Source organism: Prionailurus bengalensis, chromosome A3 (assembly GCF_016509475.1).
Source record: "Prionailurus bengalensis isolate Pbe53 chromosome A3, Fcat_Pben_1.1_paternal_pri, whole genome shotgun sequence".
Taxonomy (NCBI): domain Eukaryota; kingdom Metazoa; phylum Chordata; class Mammalia; order Carnivora; family Felidae; genus Prionailurus; species Prionailurus bengalensis.
In genome coordinates, this window is record NC_057354.1 from 90,410,602 (window position 1) to 90,424,408 (window position 13,807).

The 13,807-nt window shown below is 44.4% G+C and overlaps 1 protein-coding gene and 1 pseudogene across 4 annotated transcripts in view; one reads left to right on the forward strand and one right to left on the reverse strand.

Moving 5' to 3' along the window:
- TET3 (tet methylcytosine dioxygenase 3) overlaps positions 1-13,807 on the forward strand; it is a 106,425-nt gene that overhangs the window by 32,456 nt on the left and 60,162 nt on the right. The window lies entirely within an intron of this gene.
- Positions 9,500-9,598, reverse strand: LOC122467391 (annotated as a pseudogene).

Here is a 13,807-nt window from a genome sequence, read left to right on the forward strand (position 1 = left end):
TTTAATGTTTTATTTGTCACACTTTTTTTGTACATGGTTATACGACCAAATCTAGTTCCGGTTGTTTGTCAGTTGACTTATTGACTGATATTTTTGGTTGTGCTACACAGAACAGGCACTGTTTTTGCAGATTTTAAAAGGAATTGAAGGAGATTGGGCAGGTGGATATAGGACAGACCAGTGCTTCTCACATTTTAATGTTCATCCAGATCACCTGGGAATCTCTTTACAATGCATTTTCCAATGCAGCAGGTCTGGGGTGGGGCCTGAGATTCTGCATTTCTTTCTTTTTTCTTTCCTTTCCTTTCCTTTCCTTTCCTTTCCTTTCCTTTCCTTTCCTTTCCTTTCCTTTCCTTTCCCCTTCCTTCCTTCCTTCCTTCCTTCCTTCCTTCCTTCCTTCCTTCCTTCCTTCCTTCCTTCCTTTTTCTTTCTCTTTCTTTCTGAGTGGGGGAGGGAGGGGCCAGAGAGAGAGGAGATTCTGCATTTCTAACAAGCTTTCAGGTGGGGTTGATGCTGCTATTTGTTGGACCACACTCGAAGTAGCAAGGGCCCAGAAGTTTCTAACCCTGGCTGATCACAGAGGTGCTTGAGCATTTTGGAACACAGAATTTTCTGGGCTTTACCCCAGAAATGTCAGGCTGTGGGACTGAGTCCCAGGTTAGCCACGTGTGGCTCAGTGACTTAGAGACAATGCTTTAGCCTCTCTGAGCCCTTGGATTCCTTTTCTGTGAAACAGAGAGATAGTGCTTACCTCATAGGGATCTGGGAGAATTAAATGAAAGAATAAAAGAGATCACCATTTTTATGAGCTAGAAAAATAATGTAATAACTACTGGGCGTGGTGCCCTTTTGGGGGGAGGTAGTTCTCTGATACATTTCTACTTGTCTGGTGATTGATACTTTCAATATTTCTACCACTTCTTTGAAAATTGTCCTTTCATTAATATTTTCAAAGCTTTTAGTAATGCATTTCATGTCTTATTTACTGATAATAGTTATATTCCTTTTCACATTTCCAACATTGTTTATATATATATTTTAAAAATGTTTTTTAATGTTTGTTTATTTTGGAGAGAGAGAGAGAGAGAGAGAGAGAGAGAGAGAGAGAGAGACAGAGAAAGAGAGAGAGAGAGAGCGCACGCGCATGAGCTAGGGGAGGGGCAGAGAGAGAAGGAGGCACAGAATCTGAAGCAGGCTCCAGGCTTTGAGCTGTCAGCATGGAGCCCAACGTGGGGCTTGTGAGATGATAACCTGAGCCAAAGTCCAACACTTAACCGACTGAGTCAACCAGGCACCCCTATATATATTAAAAAAAATTTTTTTTGATGTTATTTATTTTTGAGAGAGAAAGAGAGCACACGCAGCAGAGGGTCAGAGAGAGAGAGAGAGAGACACACACACACACACACACACACACACACACAGAATCCCAAGCAGGCTTCAGGCTCTGAGATGTCAGCACAGAGCCCAGTGCGGGGCTTGAACCCACGGACCGTGATATCATGAACTGAGCCAAAGTCAGACGCTTAACCGACTGAGCCACCCAGGCAACTCAGCCCTGTTTATTTATATTTTTTTTTTTCAAATGATCGCTTTGCCAGAAGTTTGTTTATTTTAATGGCCTTTTGGAGAGCCATCTCTTAGATTCCATTTATAAATACTACTACATTTTGTTTTCTAATCAACTATTTCTGTCTACTGATTCCTTTTTCCTACATTTTTATTTATTTTTATTTTTTTAAAGTTTTATTTAAGTAATCTCTACATCCCACATGGGGCTCAAACTCACGACCCTGAGATCAAAAGCAGCATGTTCCTCCGACTGAGCCAGCCAGGTGCTCCTTTCCTACATTTTTAAAGTTTTTATTTTCTAACTTCTTGGATTGAGCCTTAACTTATTTCCTTCATATTTACCAAAAGTTATTTATAGAAGCAGTTTTAGAAGGATATAGAATTTTTCCCTGTTAATAGTTGTTTTCATTGACATTAATCTTCACATCTGCAGTTGTGACTTTTTTCCACAGAAACCACTCTATTTTTATACCCATATCAGTTTATATACTAATGATAGTTAATGTACATACTTACCATGACCCATACAGGTAGCATAAATAGTAAATCAGTGTAATTGTGATTTTTACTTATTTTTTCCCCCTTGACCCTAGATTTATTTAGGAGACTGACAGGATTTCCAGATGTTGTGTTATTTCCGTCAGAGGGGCTGAGGGCTGCCCTGCTTGCCTGTCCAGGCTGTGTTCTGGTGGACTTTGTGCACTCGTGTTGCTGAAGCCTCTGGTTAGCCTGTGGGGTGTGCATGAGAGGAACTGTCTGTGCCCTGTGCATGTGGAGGGCGGGGATCTTGGGAGGAGAGCAAGGTGGTCTGTTTTCCGAAGCTTTCTGCTTCTCTTGACAGCCTCCCGGACATTGTCCAGGTGGCCCCTTTCTTAATTGCCTTATGCTCTGAGGTTCTTGTCCAGTATCTGAGGTGGTGTCTGGGGCTCATTGTCCTTTGCTGGTAGGAAGATCTGGGGGTTGGGTGGAGGGAGGACTTGAGTCAGAGACCCTAGTTGTAGAGCCCTCCTGCTGCTGAGGAGCTGACCTCTTCCTGTTTCCTGTTCCTTGTCTGTAAAATGTGGAGAATGTTACCTTTTTACAGAAACTAGAAGAGTCTTAGCAATCATCTAGTAACATAATTCTTTTAAAAACTATTTTAATTTTGGCATACTTTCAGAGTTTCAGAAGAGTTGCAAGGATCGTACAAAGAATTCTCTTCACTCAGATTTCCAAATGTTAACATTTTACTACATTTGCTCTGTTTTCTTTTTCTCCGTAATTTTTATTTGAACCATTTGAAAGTAAGTGGCAGACATGATGCCTTTCACTTCTAACTACTTGAGTGTGGATTTTCTTTTTTAATGTTTATTTATTTATTTTTGAGAGCTAGAGCATGCATGCGGGGGAGGGGGGAGGGGCAGAGACAGAGGGAGACCGAGAATCCCAAGAATCCCAAGCAGGCTCCTTGCCCTCAGTGCAGAGCCCAGTGTGGGGCTCGAACTCACAAACCATTAGATAATGACCTGAGCTGAAATCAAGAATCTGATTCTTAACCAACTAAGCCACCCGGGTGCCCCTTCTTCTTCTTTTTTTTTTTTTTTTTTTTTTAGATTTTATTTTTTAAGTAATCTCCACCCCCAACACGGGGCTTGAATTTGCAACCTCAAGATCAACAGTCACATGTTCTACCGAATGATCCAGCCAGGTGTCCCGAATGTGAATTTTCTAAAATCACATAAAAAACTGCAGTGCCATGATCAAACTCAGGAAATTAACATAGATACGCTACTGCTACAGACCTGATCTACAGACTTTACGAACACTAACATTAACATTAATAAACTAATCTATAGGCTTTTTTCAAATTTTCCCCATTGTCACAACCTTTTGTAGGAAAAAAAAAACAAACCCAGGTCACACATATTCTGTGTGCTCAGGTTTCTTTGTCTCCTTCAATCTAGAGCAGATCCTCAGATTTTCCTGACATTTATAAAGAATTTTTTAAAAGCAGATGAGGAATTTGAGGCCTAGAGATAAAATGACTTATCCAGGGCTATGTAAGACAATCTTAGAAAAGCGGGGCTGGTCAGCTGGTATCTCTGCTGAAGTGCTGTCCTGCTCACATGCCCCCCAGCTCCAGGTGAATACCTTGCTGCTAGGTCTTTATCATCAGCCACCTGCCGCCTTCTGCCTTTGGCTTTGCCCCTCTGTCTTTGTAGCGCCAGGCCACAGCGCCCCACCCCCACCCCTTTCCTAGCTGATTCTGTGTTGGCCAGAGATCAAGGCCATAGCTGGGGAGACAGAGGGACTTTAAAACTGGTCCAGCCTTTCCCTTGAGAACAAGCTGAGGAGCAAGGATTGTGGCCTTGGGTGGGGCACGGCAGCTGCTTTCTGAGGAGTGACACCCTCGGGTTGGGGATGTGATTTTTAATCTCCCTCCCCTGGAAGTTTTGGGGTTGGTGGCTAGGACTTGTTCATCTCCAGCCGAAGTGGGAGCTCGGGATATGTCTTGAAGCTGGGCCCGAGGATATAAGTCACCTGCTCACCTGCCCTAGCTCCTCCCGGGGAGGTTCTAGAGCAGTCGTTCACATGACAGGGGGAACACTTAGCAGGTAGTTGACTGCAAGGTTATCTGGCAGTAGCAGTACCCTCTTATATTGTGGATATTAAAAACATGATTCATTTTTTCAACAAAATGGTTTGCATTACGCTTTTTAAGGGCATGCTGATTGCTTAATATATATTCTCTGTCTTATTTCCTTTAATTTTACTCAACCTCTTGCAGATACCCTTTCCCAATTTTTCTTCTTCTTCTCATTCTTGTTTTCCTCCTTCTTCAGTAAGGACCTTTTGAACCAACCTATATGTCATGACTGTTGCCTAAGACTGCTCAGCTGATCAGTGGAGTTTATGTCAGTGATTCTTGGTTTTGGGGGCCCTTCCTATGCATCTTCAGTGGCCATCTCTTTCTTTGTCAGCACACAGCTCGTGGCCACACCAGCCTGCTTTCTGCGCCTCATAGGAGGTACCATGCCCCTGCTGTGCTGAAGAGCTTTTCCTTTCTAAGTGTGGTGGTGGAGTGGAAGGTGGTCTCCCCCTCCTGACCACCAGCACTCACCCCGAGTTAAGACCTCCCTTGTTTTCACTTTCACTGTGACCCAATGGGGAAATAAAGGAAGTGTCAGATCCTTGTGAAAGAGTTACAAAGAAGAGTTTCCATTAAGGTTCCTGACATTCCTCTGTCCCTTACCCTTCACCTTTGCAGTGGGCTCACCAGCTCAGCCATCCTCTCTTGAGCACATGTTGTTTCTGCTTTTGTCCTGAAGCTTCTTACAGAAATGGAGATGTAGGTTTTCTTGAAAAGATTTTTTTTTAATTACAGTTTTATTGCGATTTAATTCACATACCATGTAAGGTGTAAAATTCAGTGGTTTTGAGTATATTGACAGTTGTGCAACCATCACTTCTCTTTCAGAACATTTCCATCACCTCAAAAAGAAACTACTCAATAGCATTTACCTCATCCTTGTTCTCCGGCAACCACTAGTCTTTTTGTCTCTATGGATTTGCCTAATCTGGACGTTTCATGTAAATGCAGTCATACAGTATGTGGCCTTTCGTGTCTGACTTCTTTCACTTAATGTGATATTTTCAAGGTTCATCTATGTTGTACCATGTACCAGGACATCATTCCTTTTTATGGCTGTGTAATATTCCTCCCCAAAGGCAGATCAGAGACATAACTAGTGAACTGTCACTGAAATGAGATGAAACGCTTGTACTAACGTGAGTTAAATCCTACTTGTTGTCAGGGTTGTTACCTACAGCCTTTGACGCTGGTAGCGTCTACCCGTTCAGCTGACCAGAGCCCTGACTTGTGCCAACTGTCCATTCCTGTCCTCAGAGGAATCACAACCCCAAACAGAGGCAGGAGGATAAAGAAAGAAACTACCCCCGTAGTCAGTCTGTGCCATGGGAATGCAACAAAAACACAAGGGAACCTCGGCATTCACTTGAGGGGCTATATGTATGTCCTGCGTGTGTTCCATATACGTATACCATGTGTGTGTGTACCCCACAAACGTGCCAGGGAAGGCAGTGCAGCTGTCCGCAGTGAAACTCTTGAGGAAGAGTTGACACTATGAAAATACCTATGATACAGTAAGGGAAGAAACCCCAAATTTATTTAAAACCGAAATTAAAAAACATTAAAAAACCCCGAATATATTCAGTGATCCCAATTTTATTTTATTTTTTTTAATTTTAATTTTTTAATTTTTTTTAACATTTATTTTTGAGATAGAGAGAGACAGACCATGAATGGGGGAGGGTCAGAGAGAGGGAGACACAGAATCTGAAACAGGCTCCAGGCTCTGAGCAGTCAGCACAGAGCCCGACACGGGGCTCGAACTCACGGACCACAAGATCATGACCTGAGCCGAAGTCGGCCGCTTAACCGACTGAGCCACCCAGGCGCCCCCAGTGATCCCAATTTTATAAACGAAGTACATGTTGAATAGGAAAAAAAGGCACCAGATGTAAACTGTAGTTGTCTCTGGGAAATGGGAGTTCCTAGTTTTTACTTACTTTCCGCTTTTCAGGGACAGAAACTCCTGTTCTTCCACCTCCCTCGGCGTCTTCTGTTGAACCTCTTCTTTACCTTTCTTATCATTCTATTTTTAGGACCTCTCTTTATTCTTTTGGGTCATCCACCAGAGTTTTCCTTGGCTCTGTAATGAGTTTTAGAGTGGCTGTGATATTCTAACAGTAACCGCACAAAGGGCAGCTTCATTCAGAGATAAACTCGTAATTAGTATCAGTTTTCAATGCTTTCATCACCTATTCAAAGCCACAGAGTGCATACCATAGATTAATGCTGCCATACACATTTTAGAGATAGTGGTACGGGTCTGTCCTAAAGGAACTTTCCTTTGAATGAGATCTAAGACAAATCCAAACAATCTAAAAAGTCTCTGTTCATGAGGCAGAGACTGCTCATTCACTGCTGCGTCCCCAGTGCCTAAAAGTAGCATTCATGTTGTAAGTACTCAACACACGTTTGTTGGAAGGATACGTGAATTAATACATATATATGTATGCATGTATGACAGCTGTGATTGTTATGATGTGCTGATGGCATCAGTGGGTGAAATTTTATTCTATGGGGCCACTCTAGCTGTTTCTGCTTTTTAAAAAGACTGTCTTCCCTCTTTTGTCATTTTTCTGCATGGTTTTACATAGTTGTAGTAATAACCTTCATATAGTGTGGTATTCTATTTTTACTGTCCATTTTAGCATTTCCTTGGTGTTCATACTTTATGGTTTTTGATGACTGTATAATATTCCATTGAATTGTGTTATGTCCCAAACTGTTCCCCTCATCCAGAGTTTTCAGTTTTCACTAATGTGTAGAGAACATTTTTTGAAGTGCAAATTTATAAACCTGAATTCCTAGGAGCGAGATGGCAGGATCTTTATTGCCTTTGATACATGTATCTGCCTACTTACCTATCTACCTATTTGCTTATTTTTACCATTGAAACCAAAAAGAAGTAGTATAAATGAGACTTTATACTGAGATATGTTGAGTGATTTTTTTCCCCCAGGGGTTTAGGATAAATAGAGTTTAGCTGCATTCCCTAATTTCCCATCACCAGGCTTTTCTAAGTGGCGGTGCCACCCCCACCCCTTTCCATTTCCTAGCCAACCATGGGAAGTCAGTCTTATGACTGATGGCTGGAGGCCCCTCTGCCAAAATCTACTTTTCCTCCAGATTTTTGGGTGGTGGCTTAAAGTTTTTGTTGTTGTTGAATGAAAAAAATGTAAGGCCTCTTGAGTCCTTGAGAAAGGAATGACGGGGGGCAAACTCACTTGACAGGGGTCCGAGGGAGGCTGAAATCCATGGATTGTGAGACTCTCCTGCACATAAGGGAGATCGTTCGCTAATAGATGAGAAGCTTGGCCAGGGGCATGCACACTTCCCTCCGCTGTTAGATTGGGCTTTCCTCTCACCAGCGTTGAGCCTTGGAGTATGTTCTTTAACTGTGCCTTATTTATTTGCTTATCCACTAAAATGGATGTTGGGTTGTTGGAAGACTTGAAAAGGTTACATTTGTACATGACAGTACTTGCTTAATCCACGGTTTCGCACGAGGCATTCAAAACTGTTGGCTGCTGTCATCATCAGCCTTGTCCTTTGGTACACCTGAAGGGCCAGTAGGTTTTGTACGCTTTGAGGTACCTTTAGGGAAAGTGCATGGGGCTGTTGGTCAGGGTTGGTGCTCAGCAGACTGTGGCAATGGCGGGTTTGCTTTCTCATTTCCTCCACGTTTAGACTTGGGGGTGGGAGGTGGGTGGTGAGTACCAGGTAAGGGCAGTCGGGTGGGTGGAGCTGTGGGAGTGCCCAGCCTCGCTGGGGGTTGATGGGGGCTTGTCTGGACGTGCACTGCGTGGCTTGGCCGATGGCCCCAGCGGCTGCTGGAGGGGCGCGTGCGTGCGTGTGCGTGTATGCGTGCGTGTGTGTGTGTTTATGTGTGTGTGTGTTTTGCTGTCTGGCCAAGGAGCCGCCTCTTCGTCCTGCCCTGGTTCTCGTGCGCTGGCGGCTTCGGAGGCAGCTGCTGCGCCTTTCGCCAGGCCTCAGATGTGGTCGGCTCGATTTCCTCCCCGCTGGCCCCTGGCCGGGCCGCCACCGGCTGCTCGAGGCAGGGGCTTCCGTCGGGAGAGCTGGCCGCGTTGGCCACAGATCAGGGGGCGGCGCCTGGACTGGGCTCCCCGCCCCCACCCAGCACGCACCCTGTCAGCTGCCGGGTCGCTCCGGCGGAGGATGGCGCTGCTGGGGGAGGAGGCTTCCGTGCGGGCGCTGCGTAGTGGGGCTTTACCTTGGACCTTGGTGGGAGCACAGCGAGCTACAGAGAACTTTTGATGGGCGGGGAACTTCAGGCTCCTCACCCCACCTCACCCACACCCAGTTTTCCCCTTCAGAGTGCGCTCATCTTGTAGGATTTTTCCTACTTTCTCCCTCCCCTCCCCTCCCCTCCCCTCCCCTCCCCTCCCCTCCCCTCCCCTCCTCCCTCCCTCCCTCCCTCCCTCTGTGTGTGTGTGTGTGTGTGTGTGTGTGTGTGTTTGTGTGTGCGCGCGCGCGCGTGTTGGGGAGATGGGTAATACAAACAACTCCGTAGCAACAGAAATAGCAAGAAGAAACTTCATCCACAAATTCCTCTCCCTGAAGCCCCCTTCCAGTCTTTGTTCAAGCGTAGTGTGTGTGAGGTTTCAGGTGTGTTGTACCTACTCTATTCTAACACTTTCCCCTTAAATAAAAATCTGATACTTCAAATGAATTATGGGGACTATGAACAGGAAAATATTCCCATTCTATACTACCATGTGATGAGCATTGTTAACATTTCTGCGTATTTTCCCTTGGTGTTTTGTGTGTGTGCACAAGCGTGCATCGTGGACAGAACTGAATTCTTAAATTGGGCAATATTTTGAATCTTGTTTCGTTTTTCCACTTCAAATAGTGTATAAACACTTCCCCGTCATAAAAACCCTCAGGAAGCATCTATTTATGAGTACAAGTACATTCTTGAGTTTCTTTTTTCATTTCAGACATTTCCCTGTGTTTTTATAAAAATGTTCTTTTTTTTTTTTTAACGTTTGCTTATTTATTTTGAGAGAAAGAGCATGCAAGCGTGAGCTGGGCAGGAGCAGAGAGAGAGAGGGAGAAAGAGAATCCCAAGCAGGCTCTGCACTTGTAGCATAGCCCCGAGCAAACGCTAGGCTGTTTGGACATCCTGGCCCTGGATCTTAGGAACTCTGAGATCATAACCTGAGCTGAAAGCGAGAACCGGTCCCTTAACCGACTGAGCCACCCAGGCACCCCAAAATGTTCTTTTTTTTTTTTATCGTTTTAAGCAGTTATATGTGTACTGATGAAGTAGTATGTATTATAATTGTTCTTACGTATTATTTGGGTGTCATCCTTGGGTAGGGACCATGTTCATCTTCTCTGTATCCAATTTTAGTATGTGCTACCAAAGCGAGCACTCTTACATATTATTTGAAACATACTTGACCTAGTGTTTTACGTACGTTAAACAGATAAAGCATGATAATGCACACATGTGAAGTACCTACCCAAGATAAAAACTAGAACATTGCCAACATCACTGAAACCACCTGGGTGTTTCCCCTAGCCCTGTACCCCTTCTTTACCGAGGTTACCAATCCCTTGAATTTTGTGTTTATCATTCCCTTGCTTTAAAAACAAGTTCTAATTACATACATTTTATTAAATCTTATACATTTAATTTTATTTTTTTGTTTGAGCTTTGTAGAATTGGTAGTCTATATATAGTCTTCCGAGGCTTACTTTTTTTTTTTTTTTAACTCAGTGTAGTTTCTGAGATTTGTTTGTGTTCCTGTGGTTCATTTGTTTGCACTGCTGTATAATATTCTTTTGTCCCTCTGGTTGGTGGGCACTTAAAAGTATTTCCACAATTTGGTTTTTATGAGTAATGCTGCGATGAACCCTTGAGTACACATCTCCTGATGCATGTGTGCAGAGTTTCTCTGGGAGTGGAATTGCAAGATGATGGGGTATGGGTATGTTTAACATTAAAAGAAACACCACAAACCTTTCCAAAATGGTTCTTCTGTTTTGCCCTCTACTAGTGGTGTGTGAGAAAAAAAATTCCTGCTAAACCCCACCAGCACTTCGTGTGAAACAAAAGTACCCTTTCATGGGACTTATTAGGTACCTGGTACTATTGTAAGTGTTCTTCACGTGTTAGTTTGTTTAATCACGACAACCTTGTGAGGTTAGGTACTGTTATTAACCCCTGATATACAGATGAGGAAACAAAGGCACAGAGAGGTTAACTTTTAACCCCAGATTTACAGATAAAGGAATGAGACACAGGTTAACTAACTTGTGGAAGTTCACACAGCTAGTAACTGGTGAGGGCAAAATATGAATTAAACAGTCTTTTTTTCCTTCATTTTGAGATCTTGTTCATTTTATTAAAATAAAGTTATTAAAATAAGAGTAAGCTAGATTCCAATTAACCAAGATTGTACTTCAAGTGATATCTTAGCATCCTGTCCTACCCTAAGTAAACTAAAGAGGCATGCTGATACATGTACAGAATAACAATTAGGATGAAAGAATGAATATTTATGTACTTTATTTTCCAAAGAAAGGTTGCCATGTGGAAGAAAAGGCCTAAGACAAGTATTCATAAAAGAAATAACAACATATTCTATGGACATTGTACCAGTACTTATTTCAGAAATAGACAGTGAAGGGCACCTGGGTGGCTCCGTCGGTTAAACATTTGTCCCGCTTCGGCTCAGGTCATGATCTTGCGGTTCATGAGTTCGAGCCCAGCGTCAGGCTCTGTGCTGACAGCTCAAAAGCCTGGAGCCTGCTTTCGGATTCTGTGTCTCCCTCTCTCTCTGCCCTACCCCACTCGCTCACTCTCTCACTCGTTGTCTCAAAAATAAACACTAAAAAAACACTACTTAAAAGACAAAATATTGGGGCGCCTGGGTGGCGCAGTCGGTTAAGCGGCCGACTTCAGCCAGGTCACGATCTCGCGGTCCGGGAGTTCGAGCCCCGCGTCGGGCTCTGGGCTGATGGCTCAGAGCCTGGAGCCTGTTTCCGATGCTGTGTCTCCCTCTCTCTCTGCCCCTCGCCCGTTCATGCTCTGTCTCTCTCTGTCCCAAAAATAAATAAACGTTGAAAAAAAAAAAAAAAAAGACAAAATATTAAAAAAAAAATAGCCGGTGAGACTAGGAACGATTGGACATTGATGATTTTTCTCTAGTGTATACCAGCAGAATTAAGCTAAAACTAAATGCTATATAGAGAATATAAAATGGAGTCTCACAGCGGTCTTATTTTGTATTTCTCTGATTACTAATGGAGTCGAGTATTTTTTTTTTCATATGTTTATTCCCCATTTTCTTTTTGTGAAGAAGAACTAACAAAGCACTTTAAAACCAATCCCCTATTGTTGGGACACTTAAGGTATTTGTAATTTTTTACCGTTAATGCTTCAGGGGAAATCTTTGGCACATGTAACTTTTTTGTTTCTTTAATTGTCTTATTTTGTTTACATTTCCTGAAGTGAGATTAGGAATACTTAATGGTTAAAAATCGCTGTGCTCTTCTGGATTGCTTTGTGATCTTGCGAAAGTTACTTAGCCTCTCTGTGTTCAGGGTCCTCATCTGTGGAGGTACATCTCTATCTTGTAGAAGTTTATGATGATTGGAGGAAATAAGTGAGGGGGCAGTGATTAGCATGATGCTCAGCCCGTCTAAAAGTGTTCCATCAGAGTCCTTAGACTTTTCCTAGTTTCTCTTCCTTTCTTCCCTGAAACCACATTGATTACTGTTGGGGCAGAGGGCATGAACAGTGACAGCCTGTGCTTCTGCCAGATATGGTGAGCTCAGGGAATTAGGTCTGAGGTCATCAAGTCTAATTCAGCTTTTTCCCAAGCATCATCCCAGCCATTGAGAGATCTGCTGCATCTGTATCCAATTTGTAGTAGGAAAAAAAAATTAGATTTTAAAGTGTTTTATTGATATGTACATACTAACCACAAGAGCCACTGCCTCCCCCCACCTCATACAGGAACACCCTTTGCCAATACGTGACAGTCTCCAGAAGTTAGACATAACCCCCGAGATTTGCTGTTTGCAGAGAGCTTGGTGTGGAGAGTGCAGACATGGGACCGGGCTAGCCAGTGTATACACACACACACACACACACACACACACGCGCGCACGCACGCACACACACACACACACACACACACACACACACACACACACACGCACATCCCCTGAAAGGGCTCCCCTGAAAGTCTCCTTTCCCACTCACAGATTTGTTTCATCAGTAAATCCCAGGAGGGGAGAATCCTCTTAAGAGATGAATAATTGATCACCTCTAGACGGAGCGTGCCATAAATACAGCCCCTGTGCAATGAGACATTGGGGGAGGGGAGGAAGGGCTTGGCTGCCGACCTCTAGGACTAGGGGAAAGGGCGGAGCTGGGAAGTCCAACCCCCTGAACAGCTGCTGGAGGGCAGAGGAGCTGAGCTGCTGGCAGAGGCAGGAAAGTGCTGGGTGGGGTCTACTGGCCAGCTGGGTGGGGAGTGGCCACCACTGTCTTGGAATCCCACGAGAATTCGTTCTTGGAGATGCCACCGTAGAGGATGCACCCTAGACCGGCCCTACCTCCCAGCCACTGGCCTTTATTGACTGCAGACTTTTTCATCCTGGCTGGATACACCTTCCCAGACAGGTTTCTTCTAACATGGTGTGTAAGTGCTGACGGCCAGCAGAAAACCCTCTGGACTCTGTGCCTCTTATGACTCCTCCTTTCCTAGAGGCCCTGAGATGGTATGGTCAACGAGGACTTTGATCTCTCAAGATGGTAGTCTTTATCTTCCTTCCTTCCTTCTGTTTCCTTTGATAGGGGATTGCTGATTTGGTTTCAGTGTATTGATAGTCTGAGAGTCAGAAAAGACTTGGAAAAATGTAGTATTTTTCTGCCGCTCTCCCTGTGTTCTAGACAAAATGAGATGTTTGGGGATGTGGTTTCATACTTCTCTGGAGCCCCTCAGGTGGGGAGGGTGGGCTGTTGTTGAATACCTGCAGATGTCTGGGGGACCAGCTATGGAGAATTGGGAGCAGAAGGAGTTGGCTATAAAGGGGGAGGTGGGAGGAACCTTGGGAATCCCGACTAGGCAGGGTACAGGGACCAATCCCAATAGAGGTTCCTAGACCACTGGAGGGAGACCTGGGTCCCCTCAGGGTTAGAATCATGAGGATGGGCTGGCAATGCTGGATGCACTTGGCAAGTCTTCATGAAGTGGGGTGAGGGATTAAGACTCTTCTTGGATCTGAGAAGGGGATTTAGTCTGTCTTGTAGTAACAAGCCCTTGTTGTCCCCCCATTGAGGGGCACCCCCAGCTTGGACAAGGCTGAGCTTGGGATGGGTCAGAGCCTTGCTAGTCACACTGTGAGGCAGGGAACGGACTGGGTAAGGTAGGGTATGTGGATCCCTACCTCCACATAAGGTAGGTATGTGGAGGCCAAGGCGAGGTTTTATACCTGGAAAGAGGCCATAAGAAGGGGCCCACTTTTGGTGGGCCTTTCTGTGGAGGGCAGAGTTGGGGCAGGCTGTTCCAAGGTGAGTTGTCAGGTTCCTAAGTCACTTATGACAAAGGTATTCCTGACGGCACT